At 35.5% G+C, this 16,046-nt stretch overlaps 1 long non-coding RNA gene across 1 annotated transcript; it reads right to left on the bottom strand.

Annotated features, from left to right (window-relative positions):
- Positions 1-2,128: 2,128 nt before the first annotated feature.
- Positions 2,129-3,047, bottom strand: LOC121416443. The gene is made up of 2 exons (XR_005970172.1): positions 2,935-3,047; positions 2,129-2,233 (listed from the first exon to the last, which is right to left on the bottom strand). It is a non-coding gene; the product is annotated as an uncharacterized LOC121416443 (long non-coding RNA).
- Between the last annotated feature and the right edge of the window lie 12,999 nt (positions 3,048-16,046).

The raw sequence follows: 16,046 nt of genomic DNA on the forward strand, positions 1-16,046 counted from the left end.
TATAGTGTAAGACATAGATACAATGTAAACAAACATATTAATGGGGAAATACAGAGGCAAACTTTATAAGCCAAACATGTTTGAAACAAAATCATGAAAATGAGACGAGCTGTATTTCGTGTGTTGTAGGGATGGCGTCATTAAAAGGGAATTTATCAGAAAGATTCATAGGGCATTATTTTCATAGAATAAGTTATCAAATCATGTTTTTTCCTATCCCCACAAATAAAATACAATTCTTTAAGCTACGTACTTACCTATAAGTCTAAGTACACACCCTCTATCAGCATACAATCTCTGTACACTGTGTGAATGAATTTATACAATGTACAACAGAGTAGATGCACAGTGTGTATTGTGAAACATTTGGGATTTTTCACATCATGGTTTAGCGCACAAATAGAAATAAAATGCTCAATGTTGCATATTATATATTACATTTCACATCTCTTCACAACATTACCATACTCCCCTATACTACATGGTTGATGTGACTTTTTATAGCAAATATGCAAATGGTTAGCGCAGTAGAAACGTGTAACTCTTCGCAACTAAAACTTTGTCCCCTTGCGGAAAAAGAACTGTTGTTTAAAGTTCACGGCCTTTTCTTCCAAAATTAATAATTTGACCATGCCGTGAAGAATTCATATCACCTCAAAAACAGGAAACAATAAAAGAATAATAGTTTGCTTGAAATTAATTGATAATACCTAATGGAGTCGGGTAAATAAATGTAAAAAGAGAGTCTTGTCTTAATCGTATATTCTTTATTGAATAAACTATCCATTATCTCTCACATCAAAAACTTATTATGATGTATCAACTATTTTATCCTACACTTAAGAAAATATGAAAACTTAACATTTTCCCCAAGGTATATTTACATGATACTACTACTATAATAATGATACTCATATCTGATGTTACATATGAAGCTCCAAGTTCATTTTACCATCGTTTATACATGTAATTGCTATGATATAAGTGAGTAAATAAACTTAAAAAAACAAAGTCTGTTGAAAGTATTTCGAGAAAATCGGGGAAAAACAGATATTTTTTTTATATTTAGGCAATTAAAGTATATTTGGCAAAAAAATCAGAGAGCATCATAAAACAAAATGTATTTTTATAAACATCAATATCCTCGTTGCTTATGGGCGGGGCCTTTTGATTGGTGGATTTGGGTTGTTTAGAAGTATATGGTCTTGGGTCGTTTTTAGAATCATATGGACTTGGATCATTCTTACTTTCATTTGCATGGTAGATTTTTGTACTACTGAATGTTAAAAAATGATACCCAAGAGATTTGTTTTATGTATCAGAGAAACAGTGCCACTTATCCCTCTTTTTGTAGTTTAGTTTTTTTCATATCAGGCGCCCATTTCATAAAACATTTGCCGCAGCGGCAACTCCCATTTTCTGCGGCAAATCTGTGTTTATGCGGCAAATCTCAAAACAGCGGAAAAATTCCGTTTCATAAAACCTTGCCGCAGATACTTTCAGAGGCAAATGACAATTTCTGCGGCAATATTTGACGCAGCTACTTGAGCTGTGTCAAATATTTGCCGCAGATACTTTCAGCGGCAAATGACAATTTCAGCGGCAATATTTGACGCAGCTATTTGAGTTTCGTCAAATATTGCAGCAGAAACAGCTTTTTTTATCAAAATATCAACAATTTTGAGGGCCTAACAGCCATATTGCTAAATGTTTTGATGATTTTGATTTGATAAATTGCTTTTTGTCATTCTAAATAGAAAATACAGGTATTTTTACTAGTTGACACATAAAAAGTAGATATTTATTGAATCATCATTCATTCCTTTTAAAGTAAAATTTATTTCAATAAATAGATACATAGGAACATCCATTGTGTTCTTGAAAATCTACTTTCAAGAAAACCTTTTTCTTTATCCTGTAAAAGAATGAATAAATGATGTCTCATTTTGTAAAAGATGTTGCGTCATTGGCTTTTGAGTTTCAATTAGATTCATTTCATAAGTGCTGTTTTTGCTGATGTGTTTGTTGAAACTCCAGCTGAAGTTGTGGTTGCTGTTAACGCTCCCGGAGGGGTTGTTGGACATCTTGATGTTGTTGAGGTTGCCAGTGTGGTTTTTGCATCTCCTGCAGAAATTGTGGGAAGCTGCTGTAGTTGTTGGTCAATGTAGTCGTTACATCTCCCGTGTGTTTGCTGCTGTTTTTGCTCCTGCTACTGCTCATGTGATTGAAGTACCTGAAATAGTAATTAATTTATAATGCATATAAGCAAGATACTAAAGTTATTTCTAATTTCACTTTCATTAATAGATACCTTTTGATACTTTGCAAGATTTATCAAAATGGACAAGATCCTCAGGCACCCCCGGGATGACCTACCAGAATAGCCTCACCTAGTAAGGTGTATTAACAGGATTTTGTACTCATTACATTCAGTTGATTTTGCATGAACTCAATTCTTCAAATGAATGTAAAGGGTCTACCAGAAAAAAAAAAATTGTGAGCTTGTTCTGATAATCTTTCGGAGTCCTTTTACTCCTTTACTGAAAAATTAATACCGGTAATTAAAAACATGATGAAGTGAGTTTGACAGTAATTTGACATGTTGCATCTTAGGTGGTAGTGGTGGGGGTCAATCATGGACAAGATCCTCAGGCACCCCGGGATGAAAGAAAATAAAAGGAAATGCAGAATATTCATGTACATGTACCAATTTGGCAAGAGAAAGCAAGTCACATTATCCACCAATGATTGATATTGGTTTGTTACTTTTGCAGCTGAAAAAAAATTCATCAACACCTTAAACTTAGAGTTTAATTCAAAAATTTGGATTCTTGACAAAGAGCAAATCAAGAAGACAAAAATCATTCAAATTGTTATTATGTGACTTACTTCCTATGCCAAAATGAATCAGAATTATAAATAAGTTTAACTTACTGTTAAATCACATTTCTAGGCTCTTTATCTGGCTCTCCAAACCCTTCAGTCATTGATTTTGGCATGGCTTTCTGATACCATCTTGTGTCTTTCTGGAACTGCGGGCAAAGCCTCACCTGAAGGAACAAATTAAACTTAAATTTTCAACAAATGTTTGGCACTATAATTTATTTTCTCACATGGATACATTGCATGTATATCAAAGAAAATAAAAGGAAACTTCATGTGACTACTAGGTTTTTGTCGGGGGGGGGGGGGTAAAGGGGTCAAGATGGTTTAATATGATGAACAAAAATGCAAACATGCAACAGTAAATAATATATAAGGAATCTCTGGTTGAGAAACGTCACTTCATGCAATTATTCCTCATAATTTATCTTGCACACACATATACACATAGTGAGGATGGGTGATGGAGAGAGAGAGCGAGCATTGTCATTGTACATGCAAAAAGTATTAAATCCATCACTGGCATATAGATGGGGGGCCAAGAAAAAAAAGAGAAGAAAGGGAACGGGAAAGGGTGAAATAGAGAAGTATTTACTGAACATTATTACGTCAAAATCTTTCCAAATATTTTATTTCTGTATCAAAAAGTTCAAAAAATTTGCTCACTCCCTTCGCCCTCTCGCATCTTTGGAGAACTTTTGTTCCATCCGCCATATTTAGCCCTCTCAAAATATTTGGCTCATAACGCCACTCCATTGTAAGGATTTTGTTTGCTTATCTAACCCTAAAAAGACTACCAGGGTATTTTGGAGGCAGGAAAGATGGGTGGAAGGGGGTGGGAGCCCTCAAGATTGACAGTTAGTTGCGCAATTGTGAAGAAATGCAAAATGCCTGCCACAGATGAAAAAATTGTATATTTCATCATTTTAAAATTATTCAAAATTATTTTTAATTAAAATATTTTATTAAAATCATCCATGAAATTAGAATTTGGCTGTAAATTTACAAACAAAGCCCCGAAGTTTTTTTTTGTTTAGAAAAATAAAAATCGTTTTTTTTTTCCTTTCTGAAGTATTTCTTTGTTTTTTTTATACTTTTTTTATATTGTTAACAAAACTTTCTGATCATAATCACCATGAAATTAATTGATTTTAATCAGTAAAAATAATTATTAACCGGTATGATGCAATTATGAATTTTGGCTAGAAACCGAATTTCCATTGGATTTGTTCATGAAATCACATTTTAAAGCAATTCTGACATGTTCTTACACAACGTTGCGTAATTTTAGGATCGGGTACCCATGTGTCAAAAATTTTGTCAGAAAACTCCTGAATCTTTAAAAAAAAGGCATATAATCATGCGGCACCATCTTTCACGTTGTGGATTTATCGTGAAAATTTTTGGGCCCCCACCACCTTTTTAGGGTTAAATCAGATTGCAAATCATGATGGGTTTTACTGATATTCCTTTTGCAACCCATATTTCAAAGCCTATTTACCTGTGGTAGTTTGTTAGTCTCTGCATTTCTACAACTGCGGCCAAATATTCTGCTACAAGTTCTTTAGATGGGCCCTTGGCATTTTTCTTACTGTAGGAGACCGGCAAGCCCTGGCTTTGAAGTTAATTCCTGGTCTATCCTTCTCCAGCTGCAGTATCTGGTCAGTTGAGGACTTGGGGGCTTTGTGTCAGGAGTGGTCTTCGTAGTGGCAGTGGCAATGGCAGTGGCAGAAGCAGACTTGGAGGTGGTGGCATTAGCAGCACTGATGGTGGTGGCAGCAGTGGTGGTGGTGACTGCAATTGCAGCATTGTTGATGGTGGTATATGCCTCATCACAACCAACATTAGCTCCTGCTGCCACGCTGCTGGTCTCCATCTATTATGTTTTAAGTAGAATAAAAACTAAAACATTTGATTATTAACACATCAACTTCAGAACACTAGCATATTGATAATAAAACTTGTAGATATAGCAGTCAAAGCATAAAATGAACTTCCACAGAAGAGTACTTGCACCTTCCTCTAATAGAATTTCAGACCATCTTGAGGATGTTATGCTCAAAGCAAGGTTGTTATTTGACAACAGTGGTCAGAGGAACATGGATTTAAATGTCAAAATACAAGAACTTGTATCATTGGTTGATCAATCGTACTGTATACCCCATTTAGATATATGTTGACCAATTATTTCTTGTTGAAACACATATGTCTTTGTTATCAATTTTGTAGGGTATAGAGTGCATGCTGATGGTATAGTTATCAGTGCTGTATACCGAGACTGGCCCCCGGACCAGAATTTGCATCCTCGAAGCCTGATGCCTCGGCCTCGGTCGCTATGTCTTGATGTTTCAGCTATGAATATAAAGGATGTTTTTATGAAACTGGGTAGGTAGGTCATTGGATTGACCTAATTATGAAGAAAAGGTAACCGTCTCACAGATTCATCATGAAGGTTTTATCTCCCGATTTCACTGATGTTGACATAGATTCTAGGCCTAATCCTAACAATAACCCTAATCCTCATCCTATGAAATATCTAAGAATATTTATGAGCTTGCGTCTCCAGGATTGGTACCTATTTAGTGCTTACCGGCCTAGTATTGGATATAACCACACGCGTGTGGCCACATACATGTGGCTGTATACACTGGGACACTGCCTATAACATAAAAACTTTCTTACCACTTATGACCAGCATTTGATAGTAGCCTAGGCCTAGGGCTAGGCTATAGATTTCTAGATCTTGAGCCTTATAAGTAAAAAAAATTATCATACGTTAGAATGACAGAATGGGGCTTCACTGCAGAATCATTCACAATAAAAGAAATAAATAGGTTAGTCAGAAAAGTCGTACTCACCGGTACGGTAACCACTGAGCTGAGGACATCGGCCGATTACGGTATGATGTTTACGTTTCAGCAGCGCGCACACATGCATATATGCATGCAGCCAGCGCATGAGTAAGTACCGTATACCGGACCGCGCGTTTCCGTTTTACACCCTGGCGAAGGCATTTTCCGGAAAAGTAGCCAAAAAGCGACTAGTGAAGAGTCTACACACGTCGCTGGTTGCATGCAGCGTGCGACACAGGCGAGTCCACCACCGCATGGGAGAGAAAGAGAGAAAAATGTTATAGATAGAAATATGGACGGACAAAGAGAAAGAGAGAAAAAAGACAGACAGATGCTAGAGGAGAGAGATAGAGAATTTGAGAGACAGATAGATAGATGTTAGATGGATAGAAAGATATATGAGAGAGACAGAGAAGATAGACAGAGAAGATAGACAAATTAACAGATAGATAGATATATAGATAGAGAGAAATAGAGAAAGACAGACAGATGGATAGATAGAGGATTTGAGAGATAGATAGATGAGAGATAGATAGATGTTAGATAGATAAAGAGGGAGAGAGACAAAGAATATTAACAAATTAACAGATAGATAGATACTCTGGTTAAAAAAAATAGATAGATAAATAGATAGATAGAGAGAATGAGAGAAAGACAGACAGATGGATAGATAGATAGGATGATAGAGAGAGAGATAGATATTAAATAGATAAAGAATGAGAGAGACAGAGAAGATTATTAACAAATTAACAGATAGATAGTTTAAAAAAATAGATAGATAGAGAGAAATAGAGAAAGACAGACAGATGGATAGATAGATAGAGAGAGATAGAGAATTTGAGATAGATAGATGTTAGATAAAGAATGAGAGAGACAGAGAAGATTATTAGGTAGATAGATACTGCAGTTACATAGATAGATAGAGATAGAATTGAGAGATAGCTATATAGACAGATAGAGAGAAAGACAGACATCAGCAAATCGGCAAGGCAAATGATCAAGGCAAACATTCGGATTGAACCTGGAAAGTATAAGCTCAGCTGCAATTTGCAAGTACGGCATGTTCTGCAGATAACTTCGGTGCGGACTTTGGATCGCGCGCCCAGCTGATAATGTAAACAAACGTAGACGTAGACTCTTCACTAGTCGCTTTTTGGCTACTTTTCCGGAAAATGCCTTCGCCAGGGTGTAAAACGGAAACGCGCGACCGGACCATTCCCGGTCGACAGTCGGCATGATGCGATGGCATGCATGCTTTGTATTTCGCTGACCCGAGAGAGGTAAAAGGGACTGGGAACTTCGAAGCTATACTCAGGGCTGCGAAAAGGAATGCCAAAAAGTTACGAATTGTAAAAAAAAAATTAAATAATGCAACCAAAATACCACAAACAGCCCCCCTCATGACAATCTGTGAACAATTTAACCATGTTTAGAAAAAATTCCAGCTCGATTGAGTGGCAAACCACGGAGAAAAGCTGCTTCAAATAAACGGAAGGACACACAAGATTAGCCAAATTATAGTAAGGATTAACCTCCTAATATACCCTACCGTTACTAGGACTAACTGTGAAATTTCTATTAAGTAATTCAAAGAATTTCAATGACAGATGAGTACATAAAGCAACACATTTTTAATAACAAGGGACTTCCTGTGCATTTGTATACCTATATTCATCCATGCTAAAGCACAGTATTAACTATTTACGACACCTGTATGAAGATGCTTAGCAGTACGAAATATTTTTAACACTTGAACAAAATATGGCATCCACCTGATTTTGTACTATAGGGGGGGGGGGTACCAAACGTTTCCAACGCTTGCCTTTGAAACATCCAAAACAAATGTACATTGAAACATCAATTGAAACATAAACAATAAATGCTAAGCACATGTTTGAACTCAATTGAAACATTACAATTGTATTAAATTTCTTTCCTGACATCAACATAACAGAACAGTCTGTGTAATGAGAGGGGGGACAATATGATATGAACATGGAGTTTTTAAATAGCTCCATGCTTGAATGTAATGAGAGGGGGGCACTATGATATGAACATGGAGCTATAAAATAGCTCCATGATTGAATGTAATAAGAGGGGGCACTATGATATGAACATGGAATAGCTCCATGCCTGAGTGTAATGAGAGGGGGCACTATGATATGAACATGGAGCTGTTAAATAGCTCCATGGTTGATTGTAATGCGAGGGGGGCACCATGATATGAACATGGAGCTATAAAATAGCTCCATGATTGAATGTAATAAGAGGGGGCACTATGATATGAACATGGAATAGCTCCATGCTTGAATGTAATGAGAGGGGGGCACTATGATATGAACATGGAGCTGTTAAATAGCTCCATGGTTGAATGTAATGCGAGGGGGGCACTATGATATGAACATGGAGCTATAAAATAGCTCCATGATTGAATGTAATAAGAGGGGGCACTATGATATGAACATGGAATAGCTCCATGCTTGAATGTAATGAGAGGGGGGCACTATGATATGAACATGGAGCTGTTAAATAGCTCCATGGTTGAATGTAATGCGAGGGGGGCACTATGATATGAACATGGAGCTATAAAATAGCTCCATGATTGAATGTAATAAGAGGGGGCACTATGATATGAACATGGAATAGCTCCATGCTTGAATGTAATGAGAGGGGGGTACTATGACATGAACATGGAGTTTTTAAATAGCTCAATGGTTGAATGTAATGAGAGGGGGGGACTATGATATGAACATGGAGCTTTCAAATAGCTCCATGGTTGAATATAATGAGAGGGGGGCACTATGATATGAACATGGAGCTATTAAATAGCTCAATGGTTGAATGTAATGAGAGGGGGGGGGCACTATGACATGAACATGGAGCTTTCAAATAGCTCCATGGTTGAATGTAATGAGAGGGGGGGGGCACTATGATATGAACATGGAGGTATTAAATAACTTCATGATATGGGCTTTTTTACATTCATACCAGCTTTTTCTCTGTATTAAAGGCATTTCTGAGACGATTTCAGATTTATTATTCAAACACAAATTGAGTCAAAAGGAACATTTTTCTATATCTAACTCAGTTTGACTAAGCCGTTTTTACATTGTCGCTGGAAGCCCCCCCAAAAAGGGGATTCCACAAGGAAAAAAATATCAACCTAAATTTTAAGGGGAACACCAAATATTAAGGTGGACGCAAGAAACAAAATTGACATGCAAAAAACAAAAAAAAAAATAAATCAAAATTTCAGGGGGATCACAAAAAAAAAATCCCACCTCAAATCTAGGGTGGGGGACAGGTCCTTCCCCTCCCCGCTTCCACCGCATATGCGTTTTTTTTATATTCAGATTCTCACTGTTCTATAGCGAGTCACATCCATGGAGGGTGGAATCTTATCTCCTTTTTCATGTTAACAATAATTCTGTCATACCTTCAAACTGTACATACACGAACTCTAAACATGATAAACCAAGTTGCTTTCAATAATGGAAGTCAAAGGGTTTGGTGATCTTTTGTTATCTAGTCCAGTCAATCTAGCCAGAACAGGGGGAGGGGGGTGACCCGCCACTAATTGCAACACTTGATTTTCCACTGCAATGCTTTCCATGAGGGTCCCCTTAACAACATACAAAAGTCCAAAAAATCCAAGCAGTGGAAATTTATGAAATTTGCATATTATGCAAATTAGCCATAAAATTTAGAAAAATAAGGAAAATAGTCCAAAAATTACAAATTAAGTGTCCAAAACAATTTAATTTGAGCGAAAAGTAATGATAAATAACTTTATTCAATGTTTTTATTCAAAAGCGTTAGCAAATCTACCTAATTTGCATATTATGCAAATGAGCATCCTTATATGAAAAAATGTCAAGATATTGTGATTGTTCTCATATAGACTGCTTGAAAACATTTCATTAATGTAGAAATTTTTGCTACTATCACTAAGCATGAGAATTCAACACAATGCCTGAAAATCAATTTGCATATTATGCAAATTAGCGATTAAAAATAGAAAATAAGGGAAAAAAACACAAATATTATAAATTTAATGTCAAAAGCAAGCAATTCGACCAAACTTTCAAACTTTCACGATGAATAAATAAGTACAATGTTTTTATTTTTAAAAGCTACCCAAACTGCCTCATTTGCATATTATGCAAATAAGTATCCATATATGGAAAATGTCAAGAAATTTTGATTTTCTCACATGGACTGTTGTTCAAATCAATATGCTGCTATTACTAAGCATGCATATTTATCCTAATATAATTTGTATTTAAGGTAAAATACTCGAAATGTGTTCTTCACATCCTTAAGCCATGTTGTTAGTCTGACAAGATGATGGGATAGGCAAGAACAAAGCACAGTATTTGAAATTGGTGAGTAGTTTGTTAGAGCTGACGTCCGTTTCTTATATGGATGGGAACGACAGAAGGAAAGCCAAGAAAAGCAAACTTATGGCAGGTGAGATCTAATGAGTAGTCTCATTAAGAAGTGTAGCAGAGATTCCATCTGGCCTAGTAGCTTCATGCAGGTTGGTTTCTTTAACAATTTCTTCAGTAGTTTGGATACACCCGCTTGACTAAAGAAAATGTTTTCTGGCCATGTCTGGGTCAGAACAGGGTTCCAGGACTTGCAGAGCAGCGTCATCATCATCATGATCAGTGGTAAATGCTAAGACCAATAATCAGTTGTCTTCCAATGTAGTCATAGCATGATAACATGATATTAAGGGCTTTCAACATGCTAGTTGTTACAGCCTGGATCACTGCCAATCCTGTCAACAAATGGTGTATTATAGGCTTGTCTAAAACCATTCTATGGTCCTAGTGTAGCAATTCTGAGCTTCACCAGATGCTTTAGGAGCTCAACATGCGCAAGCCTTCCTATAAAACTCTTCTTCCGACACAACTTATGTCCAGCGTCTATTAAATTGAGGCATCTTTTGTCGGAAGAAGACATGGGTAATGGTTTGGTTCTTGCCAAAGTCCTCTTGATTAACATTCAATCTCCTATGCTCGACTTGTCGGATTTCAGTACAGAGAGTTGAATGATTGTCCAAAGTACATGTGCATGACACTATGAATGTCAGCATTCCTCCAGACTAACATCCTCAGTCGTACCATAATTTCTGACAGGTTTATTCCTCTGTATACTCACAGTATACCAATGAGTAACACAAAGTGGCAAACAAATCCTGGAATGGGTACACACTGTTTAAATATCAGAAAATTGATATTATTTGCATACGATTTGCTTAGAAACTATAGCTACAATATTTGGAGATAGTTGCCATTCTTAGGACATTCATCAAAGAGGAAAGAACAGAAAATGGATGCTTCATCCTGAAGCAGCAACTGGATTCAGCAAGAACGTCTAATCATGATTCCTGTATCTGGGAAAGATGTCTATATACACTTTAAGCCTTTATCATGACTTTATGAATGGCTTTCATGTTGCTCGTATGGGCAAATGCTCATTGGGACTCTTATAAACCATGCCCAGAGATCTCGTGATTCGAGCAAGTACTCATATTCACCACCGCAAGTAGTGTGCTACAAGGACCAAATATTCGAAGCTAACGAGCTTTTGTTTGTACTGGGTGTGACATCTTGTGCTGATCACTTGACAATCAAGGAGCATGCTAGCGTGGACTATACTAGCAAGAAATGCAAAGACTCTACCAAGTCAAGGAGAGAGCAAGACTTGGATAGAAATATGAAGCATTCAAACAGTGGGACCCATGTAGAACTGACTCATCATTGCACAATATGAGTAGGGTATCTGCTCCGGTGGTAACTGCTCATGAAAAAAGTCAATATCAACCAAGCAAGGTCATCAAGGTTACACATAATCTACGTGGAATTTTAGAGGAAAATATCACAAGTTTCCTTTGATTATTTATAACATGCCGGATGCTTATTTGCATAACATGTACATTCCACTTCAGATATAGATCCACAGAGGGGAGACCTTTGAAGGACCTTTCAAAGACCAAAAATTGGCAAGGTCTTAATTTATACAGCAGTCTCCAATATCACTGAAATTTGTCATCTCTGTAATGGCTCAGAAAGACCCCTCAAAGAACTCTGAAAGACACCTGTCATATAGAGATCTTTCAATGGTCTTTCAGAGATGTTTATGCATCAAGTGATCTTTCAAAATTCTTTGCATAGACTTTGCCTGATCTTTCATTTATCTTTCGATGATCTCTCATGAGTCTTACAGTAATCTCCGTAAAAAGCTTGAGAGACTGCCGAAAGATCATAGAAAGACTAATAAGAACTTTGAAAGTTCATTGAAAGACCATTGAAAAATCATCAAAAAATAATTTTACTGTAAGACCACTGAAAGACTGTTTTGAACCGTTTCAAAAAGTTTTGGGACTCACGAAGAACATAAAGACCATTGAAAGATCTATCAGGAATCGTGAAAGACATCGGAAATCTTTGAAAGTTCGTTGAAAGACCCTTGGAAGATCAAGCAAGTTTTATCGTCTTATAGCAGTCTTTCAGAGGTCTTGTTCTCTGTTGAATGGGGGTTAAACTGTTTGTCTGAGAAAAATCAAAATTTCTGGGGTTTTTTATACAAGGATGCTCATAATTATATATGCAAATGATGTAGATTTATTTAAAAAAAATTCTATTTGAAAAATTATTAAATTTGTAAAGATTACCATGAGCTTCCATTCAATTTATATAGTTTTCCGCACTTGATTTCCAAATTTTTGATTATTTTCCTCATTTGCAAATTATTATGGCTAATTTGCATAAAATGCAAATTTTGTGATTTTCCTATGATTGTCTATTTAATGACTTTTAATATGGTATTACTTTCCTTATACCGACCTCCAAATTCGAATACTCAACATTTTCTGGAAACCCTCAAAGAGTTTTTACTCAATCCAGTTCTTAAAAATAAAGAATGCTTTTTTATGGGGGACTTCAACATCAATTTAATGAATTGCAACATCTGCAAGAGTTCGCAAGAGTTCCTTGAAATGTTCTTGACTAATTCTTTCTTACCACTAATTACTAAACCAACGAGAGTAACTAGCACTTCTGCAACTATTATAGATAATATTTTTAGTAATGTAACTTACCCTGCCCCCATAGCTGGTATAGTCCTTAGCGATATTTCTGATCACTTTTCAATTTTTGCGAAGTTGTCTAAAAATAAACTTTTTAAGAATGAATCATATAATACTTCCTATCGTAAAATAACCGATGATAACATTTCCCGTTTAATTAATGATTTAGACAATACAGACTGGTCGACCATTTTTGACTCCACAGACGTAGATGTAGCCTACGACTCTTTTATAACCAAATTAACGTCTTCTTTAGATACCCATGTTCCTAATATTACCAACCGAAAATCAAATTATAAAAAAATCCCAATACATCCCTGGATTACTAAATCTCTCTTACGATCTATTAACCGTAAAAATAACCTCTATTATAAATACATCTCTAAACCAAGCGAAAACTCTCGTTCTAAGTACACTTGTTACAAAAACACCCGTACCACATTATTACGTATCGCCAAAAGGGAATACTACACTTCTCAATTAAACATCTACAAGAATGATATGAAAAATACATGGAAGATTATCAATAATGTACTGAACAAAAAGAAATAAAGCTCTACAATCACAAAAATAAAGTCAAACAATACTATCACTGATGACAGTAGCATAATCACGGGAGAGTTCAATCTGTATTTTTCAAATGTTGGCAACAACTTGGCTAAAAATATACCTCGAGCTAACAAATCATTTTCCGATTTCCTCGATGACCCTAACCCAAATTCTATGTTTTTTAATCCTACTAATCCAATGGAAATAATAAATATAGTTCGCAATCTACAGAATAAGAAAAGTCCGGGGTACGATAGCATACCTAACTTTCTACTAAAAAAATTATTGCAGCCATCGTTGACCCATTGGTACATATCTTTAACACCTCTCTTAGCACTGGACGGGTTCCAAATAAAATGAAAATCTCGAAAGTCATCCCACTGCTCAAAAAGGGTGATAGCCAACTCGTTTCCAACTATCGTCCGATATCCTTACTAACCTCATTATCTAAAATTCTCGAAAAACTTGTCCATACCAGAACAAGTGCTGTTTTCAAATTACACAACATTTTTTCAAACTCCAAATTTGGATTCCGTGAAAACCATAGTACTTCCCATGCAATTTTGTCATTTATTAATAAGGTCACCACTTCCATCGATAATAGTTGTCATACTTTTGGTATTTTCCTGGACTTCTCCAAGGCCTTCGACACTATAAACCATGAAATTCTTCTTCATAAACTACGTCATTATGGAGTTAGAGGGAAGGCCTTGGAGTGGTTCAGGAGCTACCTCACTGACAGGACCCAATTTGTATCAGTTAATAATAGCATTTCATCTACTCTTCCAATTACGTGCGGTGTCCCCCAGGGTAGCCTACTAGGCCCACTTCTTTTTATTACTTATATCAATGATATTCAGAATACATCAGATTTGCTTTCATTTATACTTTTTGCTGACGACTCCAATATTTTTTTTTCCCATGATGATATTAATCAACTCGTTAGAATCGTAAATTCTGAACTAACAAATGTTACAGATTGGATCAAGGCCAACAAACTTTCACTTAATCACCAGAAGACAAACTACATGCTTTTTAGCAATAAAATTAATACTCTACCAGACAGTATCTTCTTCGATAATTTTGTTCTTAATAATGTTTCCACTACCAGATTCTTGGGTGTCCTTATTGACAACAAATTATCTTGGAAGCCTCATATTGATAGTATATGTAAAACAATTTCCAGAAACATTGGAATTATTAATAAACTAAAGATTTTTCTCCCTTCTCGAACTTTGTTAACATTATACTACACCCTTATTCTACCATATATTAATTACGGAATAATTGCCTGGGGATGTGCAATACAAACACAACTAAACAGAATACTACTTCTCCAGAAAAAAGCTCTAAGAATAATTTTTCAAACACACTTTAGATCACATACTGATACCTTATTTTTTGAAAACAACATTCTCAAAGTAAGTGACATATATCTCTTTGAACTTAGCCAATTTATGTTCAAATTAAGCAAGGAGGATCTCCCCACTATTTTCTCAAATATGTTCCAAAAAAATGCATCAGTACACTGCTACCCAACACGGCAACGACAATATTATCACCTTCCTTTAACAAGAACTTTATTTGCAAAGAATTCATTTGTCTTCTCCGGGCCTGCCTACTGGAACTCTCTGCCTCAAGATTTTAAAGAATCCCCTAATATACATATTTTTAAACGCAAACTGAAAAAAATTTTAATTTTGCAATACTCGTTGCAAGCAGGTCATGCTGAATAACTTTTTTTTTCTTTCTTTATATTCTCGGCGTTAATGTATATGTGTATTGTATGCTTTCATATTATATACATATACATGTATAATTTGTTATTGCTTTTTTCTTTTTAAATCGTAATTAGCCAAAGTACCTGCTCCTGCTGCCCGCTTTCTTTCTACGTCATGTGCACTGCACTTCTCTATCCCTCCCCTCTTCTTCCCCTAACCCCCCCCCCCTTCCACCTTAATGCTGTTTGTTTGTATTTATTTGTAAACAAAAGCTCTACATATCATTACGACTCAGTGTTTTTTGTGTGTAATGAAACTAAGTTTATTTAGGGTCTTGCCTTTTGTACAAGCTTGGCTTTTTTCGGCAAGACCCTCCGTTTTACTTTCAAATACAAATGTCATATTAGGTTTTTTTTATTTGTTAAATCATGTTCCTTAAGTCTAAGATTATGTTATATATATCTATTATGTTTTGCAGTATTTTCGACCTTATCATGTTATATTTATCATTCTTATGTTGTGAAACGGAAATCAATAAAATAAAATCAAATCAAATCCTGTAAGGCATTTCCATATTCCAATTTCAATAGATAATCTACTTTTTTGAGGAATGTATCACCAGTGTGTTTTTTCTTGAATATTTATTACATGTTAGATACTTATTTGCATAATATGCAAATGACACTACAGACACTGAGCTTAATATTAATGTTTTCAACGTCCTTAGTGATAGTACCATAGTAATTTCAACATTATTCAAATTTTCAAACAGTCAATGAGAGAAAAATCACAATATCTTGACATTTTTTCCATATATGGATGCTTATTTGCATATTATGCAAATGAAGTAGATTTGTTTGCATTTTTTATTGAAAACATTGATTAAAGTTATTTATCATAAATTTCCGCTCAAATAAATTTGTTTTGGACACTTAATTTGTAATT

The sequence above is a fragment of the Lytechinus variegatus genome, chromosome 6 (genome assembly GCF_018143015.1).
Source record: "Lytechinus variegatus isolate NC3 chromosome 6, Lvar_3.0, whole genome shotgun sequence".
Classification (NCBI taxonomy): Eukaryota; Metazoa; Echinodermata; class Echinoidea; order Temnopleuroida; family Toxopneustidae; genus Lytechinus; species Lytechinus variegatus.